The sequence below is a fragment of the Pongo pygmaeus genome, chromosome 16 (assembly GCF_028885625.2).
Source record: "Pongo pygmaeus isolate AG05252 chromosome 16, NHGRI_mPonPyg2-v2.0_pri, whole genome shotgun sequence".
In the NCBI taxonomy this organism is placed as follows: domain Eukaryota; kingdom Metazoa; phylum Chordata; class Mammalia; order Primates; family Hominidae; genus Pongo; species Pongo pygmaeus.
In genome coordinates, this window is record NC_072389.2 from 40,365,041 (window position 1) to 40,386,450 (window position 21,410).

At 37.7% G+C, this 21,410-nt stretch overlaps 1 protein-coding gene across 5 annotated transcripts in view; it reads right to left on the reverse strand.

Moving 5' to 3' along the window:
- DPH6 (diphthamine biosynthesis 6) overlaps positions 1-21,410 on the reverse strand; it is a 445,531-nt gene that overhangs the window by 148,225 nt on the left and 275,896 nt on the right. The window contains exons 10-11 of one of the 5 annotated variants that reach the window (XR_010123938.1): positions 2,291-2,366; positions 631-1,676 (exon numbers count right to left, since the gene is read on the reverse strand). The exons of 3 other annotated variants lie outside the window; for them this stretch is intronic. The gene's annotated coding sequence lies outside the window, so the exon portion shown is untranslated. Of the gene's footprint in view, positions 1-630; positions 2,367-21,410 lie in introns of those variants that run through there. One more of the 5 variants, XM_063652566.1, reaches the window with a different exon arrangement.

The following is a 21,410-nucleotide window of genomic DNA, read 5'->3' on the forward strand; positions in this document are numbered from 1 at the left end:
GAGCTTGCCTTACTTGGGGTTTTTGAAAACAGAGAACTATGAAACAAGGCAGTATCACACTTCCTCAGGTGACAGCCGAGGATCCATTATGACAACATATTTAGCAAATAATCATTAACATAATGAAAAGAAGGTTATAAAGTAATCCTGCACTGGAGCCTTCTTAAATCCCCTCAAATAGACCTGCTGTTCTGAAATTAGACTTTAAAATCTTCAACCATCCATTCGTTTGAGAATCAATAGAGTAAAACAGAAGATAAACGAGGGCTGAAGACTATTTCTAACCAAAGTCTCATGATAAATGGTCTAAAATTCAATAGTTATCAGCATGGAGATATTCCTTTCAAATAGTTCTATGACTTCTTCAAGAATGAACACAGAGGGGTTTTTTTTTCTTCAAAAAGCTGTTTCCCCCCAGAGATAAATGTTACTTTAGTTTCCGATGTTTTTCTTTGATCATTAGCTAGGTATCACCCCTCCAGCCACTAGAAGTTGCTCAAACTTTGTGGATTAATTCTGGAATATTCTAATGTGTTGCCACAATTTTAGATGCACCAGTTTACTCATAGAGCCTTTAGTAAAGGTCGTCTTGAGATTTTTTTTGACTTTGCCAATGACTGCATACTGTTAAATAACAAAATGACTTTATTAGTTGGAGGGGAGCAGTTACTCCTAAATAATGAATATGATCCTTAGAAGATTATTCATTCTATCTATTAGGATTAGTTTTTTTTTTTTCATCTTTGTCCAACTAAGCAGTGATACATACTCCATAATGGTGAATAACACACAAATCATATATGCACACATATACACGATTTATGCATATATAAAATTGACTTATAATTATAAATAAATATACAGTATGTAATATACATATTTGTTTGAATATATATACACACCTATATAACATATATAAGTCTTTAATAAACTTAATTTTAGATTTACAGAAAAGTTGCAAGGATAGTACAAAGTTCTGGTATAACCTGAATCCAGTTTCTCTAATTGTTAACATCTTATATTACCATGGTATACTTGTCATAACTAATAAGCCAATATTTACAAATTTTATTATTATCTAAAGCACATATTTAATTCAGATTTCCTTCATTTTTACTTAATGCTCTTTTTCTGTTGCACGATCCTGGCCAGTTACCATATTATTTACAGTCATATGTCTCCTTAGGCTCCTTTGATGGTGACTGTTTCTGAGTTTCCTAGTTTTGATGACCTTGACAGTTTTGTAGTACTAGTCAGATACTTCTCTAGATTGTTCTTTGATTTGGGTTTTCTAATGTTTTTCTCATGGTTAAACCACAGTTATGGATTTTTGGAAGGAAGACCACAAAGTGCCATCCACATAAGTGATATATTTTTATCTTTGAATGTTCTCAACGTATTCAATGTACTAAAATATATTTTTTTTTTCTGTTTAGAAATAAAGGGCAAGTTATGTAAATCATCAGCAACAATCTGCAAAAGAGGCTGTGTGTATATAATGGAAAGTGCTTCATTGCTAATTAGTAGTGTAGTAGATGTCAAGATCTGTGTTCACTCTGGGATTTAGCCATGTCTGGGCATGTCTGCAGGACTGTAGGGTGGGTCCACAAGGGATCCATTTACAAGAGATGAGGTCAAGAGCCAGGAGGTGGAAATGGAAGAACATACATCCTGACCTAAAGGGAAAGAGAGATGTTTACTAGTTTAGTTTGGGGTCAATGAGCAAGCATATCTGGTATGTGTGTAAGTGTGTGCGTAGGAGGAATACTGGGGTTTGTAATGGTTTTGACTTCATAATTTCTGAATTTTAGGGCAAGAAATATGCAAAGAGAACATAAGGAAGACTAAAAAGAGTCTGTTGGTAAATATTAGATGCATTGATGACAGCTATTTGAGGACTGATAAGAATGGCAGTGATTTGATAGTGACAGGGGAGTGCTGGTGATTGGGGAAAAGAATGGTACCATTAGTATAAAATATAGTGCCATCAATACTGGGCATTATAAGTGTCAGTAGTGACATGGGCAGGCATCACCACGAAAAGATGACATTAGCATAGCATACCAGGAAAGGAGGAGAAAAATAGTAGAAGCTCCATAAATAGGCAAGGGTACTAGTTTTTTGTGTTTATGTAAGTTACTTCTGAGGAACATGTAATATCTTTGGGAAAAATTTATGGGGCTGGAGTGTTCTCAGGGAGGGTAAAAAGTCTAGTTAGAGAAATACCACATCTGGCAGTTGCTTACCTATAGGCTTGAACACAGGTTAGAGACAAAAGGAAGTCACTTACATTCTCTGAGTTTCCATACTCATGAATGAGAGATCCGCACTTCTTCAAAAGGTTGTTGATTGGAGTGACAGCAATGCTACTCAAAAAGTATAAAAATAAAAAATAATAATATGTTGTTGAGGGATTTGGTAGAGGTGGTAGTGACTTGGAAAGTATAACAACCTCTTAAGTAGACTTGAAGGGTTATATGTAACTCAGATTCAAGAAATGAGGATTTTTTGTGGAGGTACAAGGTGCACTGCAGGAGATAAAATCTTAGAAATGCTTCATGAGTACTGGAACTACAGTCTTATTCTGGATTGAAGGCAATTAAAAGAAACTCAGCAGCAGTTGTTTAAGAATTCCATGCTAGCACTCAAACAATATTATTTTCTTGGTCTCAGCTTTGTGTGTGTGTGTGTGCATTTTCTTACTTCTTTTATCGTTACAATGCATAGTAAGTAATTCAGCAGGAAAACTTTACCTTGATTAAGTGGTGGTACTCTTAAACAATTTGAATAGTATTATCCTTAGAACATAAATGTAAGCAATAAAGGGAACTTTATCAAGTGGCTACCTAATCCACCACTCCATAGAACTTCTCAACCTGTTTGAGTCTGGTTTCTCACGGACTTCAGCTTTCCTGTGGAACATCATGGTCCTTCTTATTTTATGACATCTTCTATCCATTCTTTTTACCATAGCAGCCCAATACTGGACCAACCCTTATATTTTTGGGCAAGGTGTTATTCTTGTTTTTAATTTGTGCCAAGACACTTGATAAAGCCATTGAATTATTAATGAAAAGATTGTCTTTTGGCCTTACTCGGGCAAAAGACCACTGATGGTGTGAGAGGTAGGGGTGGGGTCATATTACAGCACAAGGAATAGCCTAGAACTGTTTTTCACTAAAAGGAGAAGGATGGGACAGTTTCTCTTGGAAGAGAAAAAATGAACATGCAAGCCTCTAGGATAGTCAAAAGTAATGTAAGACATGAAAGGAGGACACTTTCACTGTGACATTAGTTGGCTTACAAATTCTAAACCAACGTTTTAAAATTTGCTCCTCAGAAAATCATAGAATTTTAGAGTTGGAAAAGATATTAGAAATAATCTCATCTAAATCTTTCATAAGTGAGGGAACTAAAGTCTGGGTTAAATACTAGCTATAGGTTAGAAAGCTCTTTAGTAACAGAGCTAGGCTTAGAGCTTAATGTCCTTTCTTCTATAAGCTGTCTCAGCAAGCTTAGGGATGAGTTAAGATAGCAATAAACCTTTATCAAAATAGAAACTGTATTTTCTTTGAAACATCCTCACTTTTTTTGGGCCAATACTTGAACATTTATCCTTTATAAAGTTTCCTAAGGACTCCATTGTTTTCACTAGTTGAAAACATGCTTTCTTTCATTTCCTCAATTCTTTCTCCCTCCCTTATATATTTACTTTACTGCCCCTAGAACTCCATATGCATCTTCTCCTTAGGATTCCTACTATGGGCCGGGCACGGTGGCTCACACCTGTAACCCCAGCACTTCGGACGGCCAAGGTGGGCAGATCATGAGGCCAGGAGTTCAAGACCAGCCTGGCCAACATGGTGAAACCGCGTCTCTACTTAAAATACAAAAATTAGCTGTGCGTGGTGGTGTGCACCTGTAATCCCAGCCACTGGGGAGGCTGAGGCAGAGAATCGCTTGAACCCAGGAGGTGGAGGTTGCAGTGGGCCGAGATAGCGCCACTACACTCCAGCCTGGGGGACAGAGCAAGACTCCGTCTCAAAAAAAAAAAAAAAGATTCCTACTATGTGATCATCCCTTCCTTGCTTTCCCTTCTCGAATTCTGTTAGGGGTGTTCTAATCATATATCTGGAAAGGCAAGCATAAGCCAATACTCCTTACCACATTTTTCTTGAAACCTTGTGGGGTAACTTAAAGAAGAAAAGAAATGGCTTAATTATGAATTATTCAAAGTGGAGATTTTGCTATAAGTATGACTATGCATGTACACTACACTTCCTCCTGGGAGCAGCTGCTTTAACGCAAACCTAATCATATAAAAAAGTATGCATTCCTGTAATTACTAACAGTATTTATTTATTGCAAGTAATATAAAATAGATGACAAGATTTCAATTATAAAGCACAGCTTCACAGCATCAGCTCTGGAACATGTTCTACATCTCCTTTTTATATTTGAAATAGTGATGACCCTGACAATTTCAAACAAGTTAACTGAGATATAGAAATATGTGATGTCACAATGTTTACCACATAGAATGCAGTCAAGGACCTGGAAGTAAGCTCCTCCCCACCTTGCTCTCCAAAATAAAGCTACTGAGCAGCCAATATAAGTCCTAAAAGAACTGCATGCTTGAGCTCATACAATCTCAGTTTCTCAGTTGCTTCCTGAAAACTTATTTTACTTTAGTTATGGTCACACAAAGCTTCTTGTCTGGATTTTCTGCCCGTAATATGTTGAACACGACAAATTGGAAAGAAGCAGAGAGGGAGTCACTAGACTCAGCTCATAAATGATACCAAGAAGTGAAAGCAAGTCAAATGGTAGCCAGGGAGGAGACATAAGACCTACATAAAGCAAGTGCAAATGCTCACAAATCCAAGCTGGAAAAAATAGTCCAATTAACCCCAATAATCTTTGGGATAGAGTAAATAATCAATGTTCATGCCACCATGCATCTTTAAGAACAAATAAAATCTTCAGGAGATTCTTTTTTTTTTTTTTTTTTAAGACAGAGTCTTGCTCTGTCGCCCAGGCTGGAATGCAGTGGCACAATCTCATTGCAACCTCCGCCTCCTGGGTTCAAGCAATTCTCTGCCTCAGGCGCCCGAGTAGCTGGGATTACAGGCACCTGCCACCACACCCGACTAATTTTTGTATTTTTAGTACAGACAGGGTTTCACCATGTTGGCCAGGCTGGTCTTGAACTCCTGACCTCGTGATCCACCCACCTCGGCCTCCCAAAGTGCTGGGATTACAGGCGTGAGCCACCACGCCCGGCCAGGAGATACTTTTTAAAATTCAGGATAAAGTGAAATATATTTTAGAAGAATTTTATTTAAAGTATTTAAATAATGTTAAATTAAATAATTTATTATTTAATAATAAATTAAGTAATATGAAGTTTAATATTATTAGATAATATTAAACTTAAGTAATCTGAAGACTTCATTTATAAAAAAATGTTTTTCCTGTAAATTTAGGATAAATGAAGTGATTCTATGCAGTGATTCCACCTCATTTCAGCGCTATTAAAAATTCAGATACAAATTTTCATTTATTTTACCTCCTTCCCTATCTCAAGGGGAAAGTTCCTTTACATTTGCATTACCTTCTGGTCTTATTTTTTAGCCTCTGACCTCAGGCAATCCATTTCAGAAAGCCTTTCAATTCCTTCAAAGTATCCTTTTCTTTGTTTCCAGATGTACTGGGCCTAAGGACATCAATATGATCTGTCTAGGATTCTGGAAAAATTGTCACTTAGTGATATTCATCAATTTTTCTTGAAGAACTCTAAGTCTTTCCATTTATTTTATATATTCTTCATCACATTTTAACACCTACCCATTCTTATAGTTATTCATGTCTTGACTATTGATTTACATAAGGAAATTCCCGGAAGTCAAAACCCACAATCTATTATATCAGTTCCTGTTGGAATTTATTTCTGCATACCTCAGTCCTTCTTGCCCCATTTCTTTCCCAGATGATTAACTTCTTTCTTTAATGAGATGTCCCAAATACATTCCTTATGCAGTTTCACCAGCTTTTTATAGACAGAGTTTATCCTTCCTGATGCAGTACAGCAATACAGTGTGCCTCTGAGCACGGTGCCATAATCACACCATTCTCTTTGCTGTCATGCAGAACTGGAAATGTTCAGCTGACCTGAAATCCAGTATTACCTAGCTTTGTTAGCATTAAGGGTTTTTGTTTTTGTTACTGTTACTTCCTTCTTCCTTCTCTTGAAGATCTTTTCTCTGTGTTTTTTAGTTCAGTTTGAATTCAACTCTTGACTTCTCAAAATTATTTGGCATAAACTTTACATACATGGTAGAAGTGCTTAGGTTAACCAATGTTGATGTCTCATGATGGAGTAGGAATGTAAATCTATAAAGTTAGTTTTAAAAAAAAAGGCTGGACATGTGGCTAATGCCTATAATCCCAACACTTTGGGAGGCAGAGGCGGGATGATCTTTTGAGCTCAGGAGTTTGAGACCAGCCTGGGCAATATAGTGGGACCTCATCTCTACCAAAAATTAAAAAGTTATTTGGGTGTGGTGGCATATGCTTGTAGTCTCAGCTACTTGAGAGGCCAAGATGGAAGGATGGCTTGAGCCCAGGAGGTCGAGGCTTCAGTAAGCCCTGATCTCACCACTGCACTCCAGCCTGGGCAACAGAGCAAGACCCTCTCTTAAAAAAAAAAAAAAATGAAACTCTTCCTATGAATTACAAAAAAGAATGGAAATTTTAAGTTAGAGTGGTCCAAAACATAGATTAAAATAGTTTCACCTGAAGCTACAGTAGTAAAGAGAAGTAACTACTACATATATAGCATCTACATTTCAAAGGTGACAGGGGTGGAGACATACAAAAAAGGGTCCTCATGACAACTACTGTGTATGGTCCTTGTACTTTTCTCTGTGTTTACTACTTTGGGAGTTCTGTGCAATACAACCAATGAATGTGTTAGAAAGACTACTCATAATTCAAGATTCTATGAGTCTATTACTTTATATATAGTTATACTTTTTTTTCCTATTTCATTAAAGATTTAAATTAAATTTATTACATGGTGGCCTCTAGAGCCCTTCCAGAATTCCCATTTAAAAAGTGGTATCACAATTTTTCAGGAAATCTCCAATGAGCTTAAAAAATAAGATAAACACACTTCATAAAAATTTCTAATTAATTCTAATAATGACTCAGAATACATTTAATTCATACTTACTAATTTGCCATAAGTCTTTAAAAAATGTTTTCCAAGTGATTTTTTTAAAAAAGATATCTTGGCCAGGTGCAGTGGCTCACGCCTGTAATCCCAGCACTTTGGGAGGCTGAGGCAGGGGGATCACCAGGTCAGGAGATGAAGACCATCCTGGCTAACATGGTGAAACCCCGTCTCTACTAAAAAGACAAAAAATTAGCCGGGTGTGGTGGGGGGCGCCTGTAGTCCCAGCTACTTGGGAGGCTGAGGCAGGAGAATGGCATGAACCAGAGAGGCGGAGCTTGCAGTGAGCCTAGATGGTGCCACTGCACTCCAGCCTGGGCGACAGAGCAAGACTCCATCTCAAAAAAAAATATATGTATATATCTATCTTAATGAAGAGCCATTTTGGTAAGATTTTCTTTAGTTCCCAATTTTATAAACATCTCTTTATTTCTTGCCAGACTCTGTGGAGAGATCTTTACCAAAGTACCTTCTAGGAGTCAGCTGCTACATTACTCTCATGCTTACATGTCTTAAAGTAGAAAACTAAAGTGGGAGAATCATGCAGAATTTTGCCCTTACAAATAATTAGAAAATTAAACTCAAATAAGGAATATGCCTATAAAATATTTAAGTCTGAAGGAATTATAATTTGATGTGGATAATTACATGCTGAAAGTAAGATCTCTATTTGACACCATGAAGAAAAAAATACGTGAAAAGTTTCTAATGAAGAGAAACCTCTCAATGGATTTTAACTTATTACTTCTGATAACTAAGGAAGATATTTTAATCATTAGTTTATCATAGAGCTACTACTAATAATACTGTACTTACATATCACCTTTCTTCCAGAGGTCTCAGACATTTTATAAACATCTCATTAATCTTCATGACCCTCCAGTGAGACTTTATACAGAGAAATAAACAGGTATTAAATTAACTCTAGAAGATTCTTCCATATTTCCTCTGAATTCATAAGAGGATAATGCCAAAAAATACTTTACATGGAATATAACAAGAAAACATTTTAACATAATTAATCTTTTTTTTTGTTGTTGTTGTTGAGACAGGGTCTCACTCTCTCGCCTAGGCTAGAGTGCAGTGGCATGATCATAGCTCACTGCAGTCTAGTCCTGGACTCAAGCAATCCTCCTGCCTCAGCCTCCCAAGCAGCTGGGGCTACAGGCATCCACCACCTCACTTATCTAACTTTTTATTTTTATTTTTTGTAGAGACAGAGTCTCACTATATTTCCAAGGATGATCTCAAACTCCTTGGCTCAAGTGATCCTCCCACCTAGGCCTCCCAAATTGTTGGGATTACAGACATGAGCCATTTTGCCTGGCCTCACAGTTTATAATTGTTTTTTTTTTGAGATGGAGTCTCGCTCTGTCGCCCAGGCTGGAGTGCAGTGGAGCGATCTCTGCTCACTCCAAGCTCAGCCTCCTGGGTTCACGCCATTCTTCTGCCTCAGCCTCCTGAGTAGCTGGGACTACATGTGCCCACCACCATGCCTGGCTAATTTTTTTGTATTTTTAGTAGAGACGGGGTTTCACCGTGTTAGCCAGGATGGTCTCAATCTCCTGACCTTGTGATCTGCCCGCCTCGGCCTCCCAAAGTGCTGGGATTACAGGCGTGAGCCACCACACCCGGCACAGTTTATAATTTTTAAAGGGCCTTTTTTCTAGTTCATGCTGACTTTTCACACAGAAAATTCACTCATATGGATTTCAGCCTTATTGTTTTTTTTTTTAAATTCAAGGATAAAATAAAAAGGACCCAAGTATTTTTAAAAGTACTTCTTAGTTGCCCTCACTCTAGAGCAGGGAGGAAGGAGCACAATTTATCTTGGATGCTTTATTAAAACAAACTTTTGTTTGTTTTCTTTAGTACGATCTGCTTATTAGGAATTAGATTCCATCTGACATTTATTTCACCTAAATTTTTCTTTTTTCTACTTGTGGCAATAACAAGAGGCAATGCTACTCTTCCTCTTCATTATTTTCAAAGCTTTTCTCAAAATAGCATTTACAGTCTCTACCCTGATTTACCCAACACTTTAATATCTCTTCTGTACTATCCCATGGCCCTGCATAAAGCATAATGGACTTTGTCTGATTCTTAGACCTCTCTTCGGAAAATACTGGTCTACAAGCACTCTTTGAAAAACAAAAAGGCTTACTATTTTTAATTTTAATTGAAGTTAGTAAGGAAATTCCTTAAGTAGCTCTTGTATCTCCCAATCATGTTGGTGAATTTGAGATTCAGTGGGTGGGAGCCCAGCAGCAGTCAGGTGGAATGGCCTTTAAATAAAGTACCAGTTTGGCACAACAAAGCATACCATACATGTTCATTTGTACATTCATTCATTCATTCAACAAACATTTACTGAGCTAGGTACTGAGAATACAGAGATAAATATGACATAGGACTATAATTGAATTCCCAATGTCAATATTGTGTGCAAGACATTCTGAGAGAAGAAAGGTAGAGTGCCTAACTCTTTTGGGGGTCAAGGAAGACTTTACTGATGGGACATTTGGCCTCCATAGGCAGATTATGAGCATAACATGAAAAGCAGGGTTTGGAGAGTCTTGTCGAACACTCAGAAGGAACTGACTGAAAGTACATTACACTCTGATGTTCATAATTATTACTGAGAGAAACAGTTATGTCATTCTAGATTGGGCCATGCTGTCTATAGTCCATACAGTGAAAAATAATCCATCTACAAACATAACCACACAAGCTAATGGTCAGAAAACACAAAATAACAGTACTGTGGTTTTACTATAAACACAGTAAAATAACTTCAAATCAAATGTAGAATGCAATAAGAATTAAATAAGATATTCAATCTTAAAATGCTTTGAAAGGAAAAAAAAGGACAGTATAAATGTAAGAAACCATTATTATGAAAAAGAAGTAAACTTTCAGCCCAGCCACAAAAAGCCAAAATACTTCCTTTTGATAACCCCTAAATTACATTTTTCAGAATGTCTTTTTCTCTTGAAGGCATCCACAATATTCCACATGATGTCTAAGTGTAGCCAGACTGAACTGACATTCTTTAGGCATTTCTTCAAAGAAAGGAATAAGATTTGACAGATTCCTTTGCACAGGGGGAAAAGGCATAGAAGGACAAGGTCTGGTGTGAATCTTAACATTGCTCTCTCCATCTGCAAGAGTCCTCCTCTGCTACACTGTAATAATAGCTTCTGAAGGTGTTAGCACCCAGCAAGACATTTCTCTGCCTTTAAAAAAAATTCCGTAGCTTTTACTTTGGGATTTGAAACTAATCTATTTGTTTAAAAACACACTCACTAATCCTCATAATATTTTACAGTTTAGTTTAGAAATACAAATTTTCACCACTTGACAGGTAAAATATGAAACCAATGCAAAAAACACGTTTTAAAAAGTAAATCGACAAGTTAAAAAAAGTCTTTCTTTTATATTCCTGTTATATGATAGTCATGGCGTATCAGTATTGTGAAGTAACATTATAGTGTCACTGACTCAATGTAACAAAACACCTAAATTGCTTTGTTGATACTGAAGTTTGTAGAGGGCTACTTCTACAAACAGTTTAGTTTAGTTTTAACTGGTTGAATCTGAATACAAGTTCTCCAGGACACATGTTCTTACATGTGTCCTTTACAAAATGTTCTTTTACAAAAATATGTTTTTGTAAAAGTATTGTGTAATCTAAAAACATATAGGCCAAAAGTAATTTCTACCTAAGAAGTAATCAGAAGGGACTTAATTATATCATTCCCAGGGCACAGGCTGCTATTCAGTAATGCTTGGTATTGTAACAGCAAACTTGCAGGAGAAGCCAATGGAGATGCTTATCACGTACTGTGAACCATGACATTCCAAATATGATGCTTATCAGTCTATCAAAGTTTGAAGTAGACAGCATATGAAAGAGGCAATCATATATGGTATATATAAACAGGAGGGCTATTATAGCAGGAGGGGAAAGGAAAGCATGATCAGGTTAAGTATTCAATTAGCTTAATTGGCTTTTATTGGCTTTGTAGGTAGGCTAATAAAAAATCAGCTAAGATATATAATATATGGCTACAGATTGTTAATCTCTGGAAAATCAGGGACTAAACTTTCAATTTATTTTAGTTCTGAACTAGTTAGAGTTTGCACTGTCAAGCAACTAACATAAATTTAATATTGTAGCAGTCAGAATCTGTTCTGATTGGCCAGTGCTAGTTCGATAATGCCTGTTAAGTATTTTGAATATTACCCCTGGTTGGTATCAAATGTCTAAAGGAGGTAGAACAGGCTATATACTTCCATTATGATTTTATTTTAACAGTACCATATAGACATAACTTAAGAATCAAAAGGTAATTATTTAATTAATCAACCAATAATCAGTAATAACTGTTTTCTATTGTCTTTGTAGCTCTGTTTCTACAATACAATAGGTACTATGCTAGGAGCTTTAATTGAAAGAAAAGAAAGACATGGTTCATGCATTCAAGGAGTTTACATACATATATACTATAATACATAACATTAATATAGAAATAAAATGATTAGTGCACAACTAAGTGCAAAACTGAGTAAAATAATAATAAAATTCATAGAAATTTGGAGGCATGTATAATCACCGTGCGCAGCAATAGCAGAGTTCAATGAGGAGGCCAGTCATAAACTGGTCTTGAAAGGATACAAGGATTTGGATACATGAAGGATAGGGTAAATAAAAGATATAATCCAAGAAGTGGAAATGTGCATGGACAGTATAAAATGCAGTAAAAAAACAAATAAAACTGAGAGCAACGAGAAATAAGGCTGCCAAGGGCTTGCTTCCAAAGAGCCTTGTAAACTGTTGTGAGTGGGCAGGGAGGAGCCGCTAATCAGATTGGGTGAGATGCCTTGATCCGTACTGGACCATTTTTACTTATGTGTGCCAAAAGGTCACACACAAGGATGAATGCTCTTTGCTTCTTCTCTTCTATCACTGAAACTAGATCTGCAGCAGGACTGAGGCCTTCTTGGTTCAGCTAGCTTTCCTCTGCTGCTGCTGCTATTTTTTCACCTATCAGGCAAAGGGATACACTTTTTTCAAGGCAGGCCCTTATTCCTACTTCCTTACTACCTGTCTCTTGGTCTCTCTATCTTCCCCAATCCTAAGAGCTCTTAGCTTCTGCGGAATTCTAATGATCACAGGCTTGATGACTTGTTTGTGGCAATATCTGGCTTTTGGAGATGGAGAAGCTATGTTTAGGCCTAAACTTCTAATTGTTAATCAGTTTTCGAGAATAGCCTGATGGTTTCAGATACCTTGTTAATGTTACATATAACCCATCTTTATTCATTTGCCATCACTTTTTGTGTATTTATCTCCCTTGGGAGCCTCATGAGATTTATAGTAGAGGAAGGTATGAGGACTCTTGGGTTTCTTAGTCCAGTGCTCAAATAGGATCCTAGTGCTACCAATATAACCTAATGGAAGCAAAGCAAAACTGTTTGAATTTGGTGTGTAGTATACAAAAGAAAACTAGGCCAGGCGCAGTGGCTCACGCCTGTAATCCCAGCACTTTGGGAGGCCGAGGCGGGCAGATCACGAGGTCAGGAGATCAAGACCATCCTGGCTAACATGGTGAAACCCTGTCTCTACTAAAAATACAAAATATTAACTGGGCGTGGTGGCGGGCGCCTGTAGTCCCAGCTACTCGGGAGGCTGAGGCAGGAGAATGGCGTGAACCCAGGAGGCAGAGCTTGCAGTGAGCTAAGATCGTGCCACTGCACTCCAGCCTGGGCGACAGAGTGAGACTCTGTCTCAAAATAAATAAATAAATAAATAAATAAATAAAAGAAAACTGAAGGAGTTTGAGCAAGAGTGTATCATTAATAAAATAAAATGGTGTAGTCATATTTGCAGCAAGAAGTAGGAAGGTGGAAGATTGAAGCTAGATAGAACAGACAGGCAACTGCAGTAGTGCAGATATAAGGTGGTAAGAATAGCAATGGTAGGAATGAAGGTGAAAATATAGGTCTGAGAGATATTATTGAGGAAAGAATGGGTGACATATTCAATGCAGAGATGATGACAAAATATTCAAAAGTGACTTGAGGTCTCCTATTTTGGGAGCCTGTAAGATTTGTGAGTTTGCAGCTCTAAAAAAAAAAACAATGGGAAAGAGGAGTATTTTTCTTCGCTGCTTTAAAACAATTTTTTTAGGGGAAAGTAGAAAAAACTTAGTGAAGGTGAGGTGGTTACAGTATATCTTCTAATACTATATATTTTTCAAAACGTAAGATTAAAAGGAAGTTAAACATGAAGTCATGTTACAGAACCTTAGGGACAGATGGGCCAATTAATTGAAGGTATAAAAAATGGAAAAAAAAAAAAAAGGTATGAAAAGAACAAAGGACGAGGAATTGGGCTTTGTAGAATTAACTACTGTTAGGGCACATGAGGAGGAAAATCAGGAAAACAAGGCTGGCAAGGTAGGAGGAGGGCAGGAAAGACCATTAGGCAGAGGAGAATCAAATATAATTAAAATAAAGAACATTAAATAGCTTTCATGTAAAATAATGCCAAGATGAATGTTTCCAACATGAAAATCACCTTTTTAATTATGTAAGTCTCTGAGAAAATAATTATATTGATTGACAGGTCATTTACAATAACTCCCCAATATCAATCCCCAAGTCTTTTGCTGCTATTCAGACTTATCCCCTGATATCCTATAAAAATAGAAAACATATTATGAGGACTACGTAAATAAATTATTTCATATGTTGGAAGACTATTAGTTCTTCTCAAAGTTATTCCTTCCTAAGTTAAATCACTCCAGTTCCTTAAAATGTAAAATCTATATTCCTTTTTTTCTTCTTCACTGTTTTCTTATGAACTTTCCTAAATTTAGTAGTTATTGCTTGCTCTTAGGACAAACTATCTGATTATATGGTCTGATTAAATCTCTCTAAGAGTAAGGAGAACTCAATACAACCCCAGAAACCTTTGAACAAAATGAGATGTTTAGACTTATTTAGGACTTTTAGTCAGTAAGGATAAACCTATTTCCATGAATTTCAGGACTTCATTTTATTTTTTATTTTTTATTTTTATTTTTATTTTTATTTTTATTTTTTTTGAGACGGAGTTGCCCAGGCTGGAAGCGCTGCCTCCCGGGGTCATGCCATTCTCCTGCCTCAGCCTCCCAAGTAGCTGGGACTACAGGCGCCCGCCACCATGCCCGGCTAATTTTTTTTGTATTTTTAGTAAAGACGGGGTTTCACCATGTTAGCCAGGATGGTCTCGATCTCCTGACCTCATGATCTGCCCGCCTTGGCCTCCCAAAGTGCTGGGATTACAGGCGTGAGCCACCGCGCCCGGCCAGGACTTCATTTTATGTATTCTTTATTTCTTTCACATTGTTAAGGGTGTGTTTCTTTTTTTTTTTTTGAGACGGAGTCTTGCTCTGTTGCCCAGGCTGGAGTGCAGTGGCACAATCTTGGCTCACTGCAAGCTCCACCTCCTGGGTTCACGCCATTCTCCTGCCTCAGCCTCCCGAGTAGCTGGGACCGCAGGAACCCGCCACCATGTCCAGCTAATCTTTTTTGTATTTTTAGTAGAGATGGGGTTTCACCATGTTAGCCAGGATGGTCTCGATCTCCTGAACTCATGATCCGCCTGCCTCGGCCTCCCAAAGTGCTGGGATTACAGGCATGAGCCACTGCGTCCGGCCTTGTTAAGGGTGTGCTTCTAAACTCTGAACATTAACTGAAATATAAGATGCAATACACCGAGTTGAACTATTGTCTGTTAGCAACCAAAACAATGGTATCTATTGGCACCAATTAGGAAAATAAGAAATAAAAAAGAAAAAGAAAGAATGGAAATAAAAGATTACTTGCTATAGTCTTTAGTCCATGTTGCATTGAAGTGGAAAATCATTTTCAGAGAAACAATATTGTGAATGGAGTGCATCGGTTCTGCTGATCTTGTCAGCTATTTTGTTATCTGTATTGTAAGTTAAAGGTGAGATAATTTCGATGGTAAATAGAACCATCTGGGCTTTGGTTCTCAAATCCTGAATAGAAGTAGGTAGGATCTAAGGTTATACATTTTTTCTAGCCTTCATGAATTGTGCCTCAAGTAGTAATCTGATAATGCAGTTACAGTGATTTTTCAGTAGTTATTTCTACAGTTTTTGGACTTGGTTAATGCATTTGGTCCACAATAGTGGAGGCTGTGTCTAGTTTACTTCTTTAAGGGCACCTAGAAAAAACCTAAGTTATTTCCCTAATACACTCTAATATCTTGAAATACTAAATGTTCCTTCGAAATGCTCTTGTGTTTGTAGGGAATGACAACTTCCTAGAAGGATCTAGTCCACTACATATTTTTATTACAGTTATATTCTCCTAATAAGGAAATGAGAAGAAAGCCAATTGTTGAGCTTCTAACACAGACAAGATACTTAGATACATTTTTATTTAAATATCATAGCAGTTTTATGATGTAAAGATCCTTTGATCCTTTTCATTTTATAGCTCAGTACACAAACACAGAGAAGTTCAGTAACTTGCCAAAGGTCACAAAGCTTGTAAACTGATAGAAATGGGAGCTGAAGTGAAGACCATCTACCTACAAACTGCATGTTTTTAGTTATTGGTCTAATCAGATAGAGAGGATTTAGAATTGAGGTAGGGTATAAATATGTCTAGGAAACCACTGACAGCCAAACATAAGGCTTCCCTACAAAAGGGTTAGTTCAGCCAAACTTCTTTCACAGTATGAAACTAACCCTTATCCCAAAAAGCTGCCATGCTGCCCAAACCTCTGACAGTTCCCATAGGAATAGAAGGGTTAAATAAAAGGTCAATGGAGTTAAACAAACAAACAAACAAACAAACAGGCATTATTCACCCTTTCTGGCTTTCATCAACCCCACCCCTCACCCCCAATTGGGTAGCTTTCATTTCATAACTTGAAGAAAAGGGATATGAAAATATATTCTTTGCAAACATTTCCTCAGGGCAAGAAGAAAAAACAAACATTTGATAAAAAAACACCCATATCAATTAAAGTTGTTTCAAAGGAAAGCATCTGAATCGAGGTGCCATCTCAGGGGAGAATAACAGGATAACAAGACGAGCAAGCACCAATAGAGCATGACTCATCCATTTTGCCAGTTAAAGTTACACATATAGAGTAGAGGCAACTGGAGTAATACATAGTGACCATTCAAGTATTCACTTCTTCAATCAATATTGTCAGGCACTATGCAGGGCAAAGCTGACCCACGATGGTGGTAGAATTCTCTGTCCCAGACATACAGGATGGGGATTGAGAATTGAAACATGGAATCTCTGGGGCTGAGGGCTGGGAATGTTTTTCCCATGGACTTAAGAATCAGAGAAAGCTACGCTGCAAGGTAGAGCAAACACCTAGATAGAAACAGAGATGACAGAAGGGAGTCCTGTTGGCTTCAGCAGGGCAGTTTAGCTCAGTGTTCAAGGGCATGAACTCTATAACCAGATAGCTGTGTTTAAACTTGGCTTCATCATTTATAAACTATGAAACCTCAGACAAGTTACTTACTCCATGTTTTCTTTGTTTTCCTTATTTATGAAATGGTGGTAAAATAGTATATATTTTATAGGGTGTTTGTGAACATTAAAGACAATGCAGTTCACCTTCTGTATCCATGGATTTTGCTTCTGTGGATTCAACCAACCACAGATCAAAAATATTTTAAAAAATCAATAAAAATAACAATACAATAAAAAACACAAAAAACCAATAGAGTATAGCAAATATTTATATAGCGTTTACATTGTATTAGATATTATAATTAATCTAGAGATGATTTAAAGTATACAAGAGGATGTATATAGGTTATGTGCAGACACTATGGCCATTTAATATAAGCCACTTGAGTATCTGTGAATATTGGTGTCCATAGGGGTCCTGTAAGTTTTCCCCCACAGAAACTAAGGAACGACTTTATATCCAAAGTGCTTATAATAAGGGCTAACATCTAGGAAGCATGATGTTATGGACTGAATTATGTCCTTGCTGATATTGTTTGGATGTTTGTGCCTTGAAATCTCATGTTGAAATGTAATCCCCAGTGTTGCAGGTGGGGCCAAACACCCATGGTGTTTGGGTCATGTGGGTGGATACCTCATGAATAGCTTGGAACCTCACAATAATAAGTAACTTCTTGCTCTGAGTTCCTGTGAGATCTGATTGTTTAAAAGAATGTGGGGCCGGGCGTGGTGGCTCACACCTGTAATCCTAGCACTTTGGGAGGCTGAGGCAGGTGGATCACCTGAGGTTAGGAGTTCAAGACCAGCCTGGCCAACATGGTGAAACCCATCTCTACCAAAAACAGAAAAATTAGCTGAGTGTGGTGGCACGTGCCTTAATCCCAGCTACTCGGGAGGCTGAGGCAGGAGAATTGCTTGAACCCGGGAGGCAGAGGTTGCAGTGAGCCGAGATCGGACAACTGCACTCCAGCCTGGGCGACAGAGCGAGACCCCATCTAAAAAAAAAACAAAACCCCAAAAGAATGTGGTACCCCACCCTCATGGCTCCCTCTCTTGCTCCCATGTGATATACCAGCCCCCCTTTGCCTTTTCGCCATGACTGTAAGCTTCCTGAGGCCTTATCACAAGCTGAGCAAATGCCGGCACCATGCTTCCTGTACAGTCTGCAGAACCAAGAGCCAATTAAACCTCTTTTCTTTATAAATTACACAGCCTAAGGTATTTTTTTAAAATTAAAAAAAAATTTTTTTTAATTTCCATAGGTTACTGGGGAACAGGTGGTGTCTGGTTACATGAGTAAGTTCTTTTGTGGTGATTTGTGAGATTTTTGTGCACCCATCACCCGACCAGTATATACGGCACCCAATTTGTAGTCTTTTATCCCTCACCCCCTTCTCACCCTTTCCTGAGTCCCTCACCCTTTCCCCAAAAGTCCATTGTATCATTCTTATGCCTTTGCATCCTCATAGCTTAGCTTCCACTTATCAGAGAGAAAATATGATGTTTGGTTTTCCATTCCTGAGTTACTTCACTTAGAATAAAGTCAAATTGTCTGTTTGCGGACTACATGATTGTATATATCAGAAAACCCAATTATCTCAGACCCCAAACTCAGTGCAGTTGATAAGAAGCTGATAAGCAACTTCAGCAAAGTCTCAGGATACAAAATCAATGTGCAAAAATCGCAAGCATTCCTATACACCAACAATAGACAAACAGAGAGCCAAATCATGAGTGAACTCCCATTCACAATTGCTACAAAGAGAATAAAATACCTAGGAATACAACTTACAAGGGATGTGAAGGACCTCTTCAAGGATAACTACAAACAACTACTCAAGGAAATAAGAGAGGACACAAACAAATGGAAAAACATTCCATGCTCATGGATAGGAAGAATCAATATCATGAAAATGGTCTTACTGCCCAAAATAATTTATAGATTCAGTGCTACTCCCATCAAGCTACCAGTGACTTTCTTTGCAGAATTAGAAAAAAACTACTTTAAATTTCATATGGAACCAAAAAAAGAGTCTGTATAGCCAAGACAATCCTAAGCAAAAGGAACAAAGCTGGAGGGATCCTACCTGACTTCAAACTATACTATAAGACTTCAGTAACCAAAATAGCATGGTACTGGTACCAAAACAGATATATAGACCAGTGGAACAGAATAGAGACCTCAGAAATAACACCACATGTCTACAACCATCTGATCTTCAACAAACCTGACAAAAACAAGCAATGGAGAAAGGATTTCCTATTTAATGAATGGTGCTGGGAAAACTGGCTAGCCAGATGCAGAAAACAGAAAACTGGATCCCTTCCTTATACCTCATACAAAAATTAACTCAAGGTGGATTAAAGACTTAAGTGTCAAACCCAAAACCATAAAACCCTGGAAGAAAACCTAGCCAATACCATTCAGGACATAGGCATGGGCAAAGACTTCATAACTAAAAAGCAATTGCAACAAAAACCAAAATTGACAAATGGAATCTAATCAAACTAAAGCGCTTCTGCACAGCAAAAGAAACTATCATCAGAGTGAACAGGCAACCTAAAGAATGGGAGAAAATTTTTGCAATCTATCCATCTGACAAAGGGCTAATATCCAGAATCTACAAGGAACTTAAACAAATTTACAAGAAAAAAAAAAAACCCAATCAAAAAGTGGGCACAGGATATGAACAGACACTTCTCAAAAGAAGACATTTATGCAGCCAACAAACATATGAAAAAAAGCTCATCATCATTGGTCATTAGAGAAATGCAAATCAAAACCACAATGAGATACCATCTCACGCCAGTTAGAATGGTGATTATTAACAAGTCAGGAAACAACAGATACTGGCGAGGCTGTAGAGAAATAGGAACGCTTTTACACTGTTGGTGGGAGTGTAAATTAGTTCAACCATTGTGGATGACAGTGTGGCGATTCCTCAAGGATCTAGAACCAGAAATACCATTTGACCCAGCAATCCCATTATTGGGTATACACCCAAAGAATTATAAATCATTCTTTTTTTTTTTTTGAGACAGAGTCTGGCTCTGTCCCCCAGGCTGGAGTGCAGTGGCGCGATCTCGGCTCACTGCAAGCTCCACCTCCCGGGTTCACGCCATTCTCCTGCCTCAGCCTCCTGAGTAGCTGGGACTACAGGCGCCCGCCACCACGCCTGGCTAATTTTTTTGTATTTTTAGTAGAGACGGGGTTTCGCCATGTTGGCCAGGATGGTCTCGAACTCCTGACCTCATGATCTGCCCACCTCAGCCTCCCAAAGTGCTGGGATTACAGGCTTGAGCCACCGCGCCTGGCCAACTATAAATCATTCTACTATAAAGACACATGCAAATGTATGTTTATTGCAGCACTATTTAGAATAGCAAAGACTTGGAACCAACCCAAATGCCCATCAATGGTAGACTGGATAAAGAAAATGTGGCACATATATACCATGGAATACTATGTAGCCATAAAAAAGAATAAGCTCATGTCCTTCGCAGGAACATGGATGATGCTGGAAGCCATAATTCTCAGCAAACTAACACAGGAACAGAAAACCATACACCACATGTTCTCACACATAAGTGGGAGCTGAACAATGAGAACACATGGACACAGGGAGGAGAATATCACACACTGGGGCCTGTCAGGAGGTGGGGAGCAAGGAGAGGGAGACCATTAGGACAAATGCCTAATGCATGCAGGACTTAAAACCTAGATGATGGGTTTATAGGTGCAGCAAACCACCATGGAACATGTATACCTATGTAACAAACTTGCACATTCTGCACATGTATCTCAGACCTTAAAGTAAATAATAATAATAATAATAATAATAATAGTCTTCAATCTCATCCAGGTGACTGCAAATGTCATTAGTTCATTTCTTTTTATGGTTGAGTTGTATTCCATCATAGATATATACCACAGTTTCTTTATCCACTTGTTGACTGATGGCCATTGGATTAGTTTCACATTTTTGCAATTGCAAATTGTGCTGCTGTAAACATGCGTGTACAAGTATCTTTTTTGAATAATGGCTTCTTTTCCTCTGGGTAGATACACAGTAGTGGGACTGCTGGATCAAATGGTAGTTCTACTTTTAGTTCTTTAAGGAATCTCCACACTGTTTTCCATAGTGGTTTTACTAGTTTACATTCCTATCAGCAGTGTAGAAGTGTTTCCTGTTCACCACATCCATGCCAGCATCTATTATTTTTCTATTTTTTAATTATGGCCATTCTTGTAGGACTAAGGTGGTTTTGATTTGCATTTCTCAGATCATTAGTGATGTTGAGCATTTTTTCGTATGTTTGTTGGCCATTTGTATATCTTCTTTTGAGAATTGTCTATTCATGTCCTTAGCCTACTTTTTGATGGGATTGTTTGTTTTTTCTTATTAATTTGTTTGAGTTCATTGTAGATTCTGGATATTAGTCCTTTGTTAGATGGACAGATTGTGAAGATTTTCTCCCACTCTGTGGGTTGTCTGTTTACTCTGCTGACTGTTCCTTTTGCCATGCAAAAGATCTTTAGTTTATTTAAGTCCCAGCTATTCATCTTTGTTTTTATTGCATTTGCTTTTGGGTACTTGGTCAAAAAATCCTTGCCTAAGCCAATGTCTAGAAGGGTTTTTCTGATGTTATCTTCTAGAAT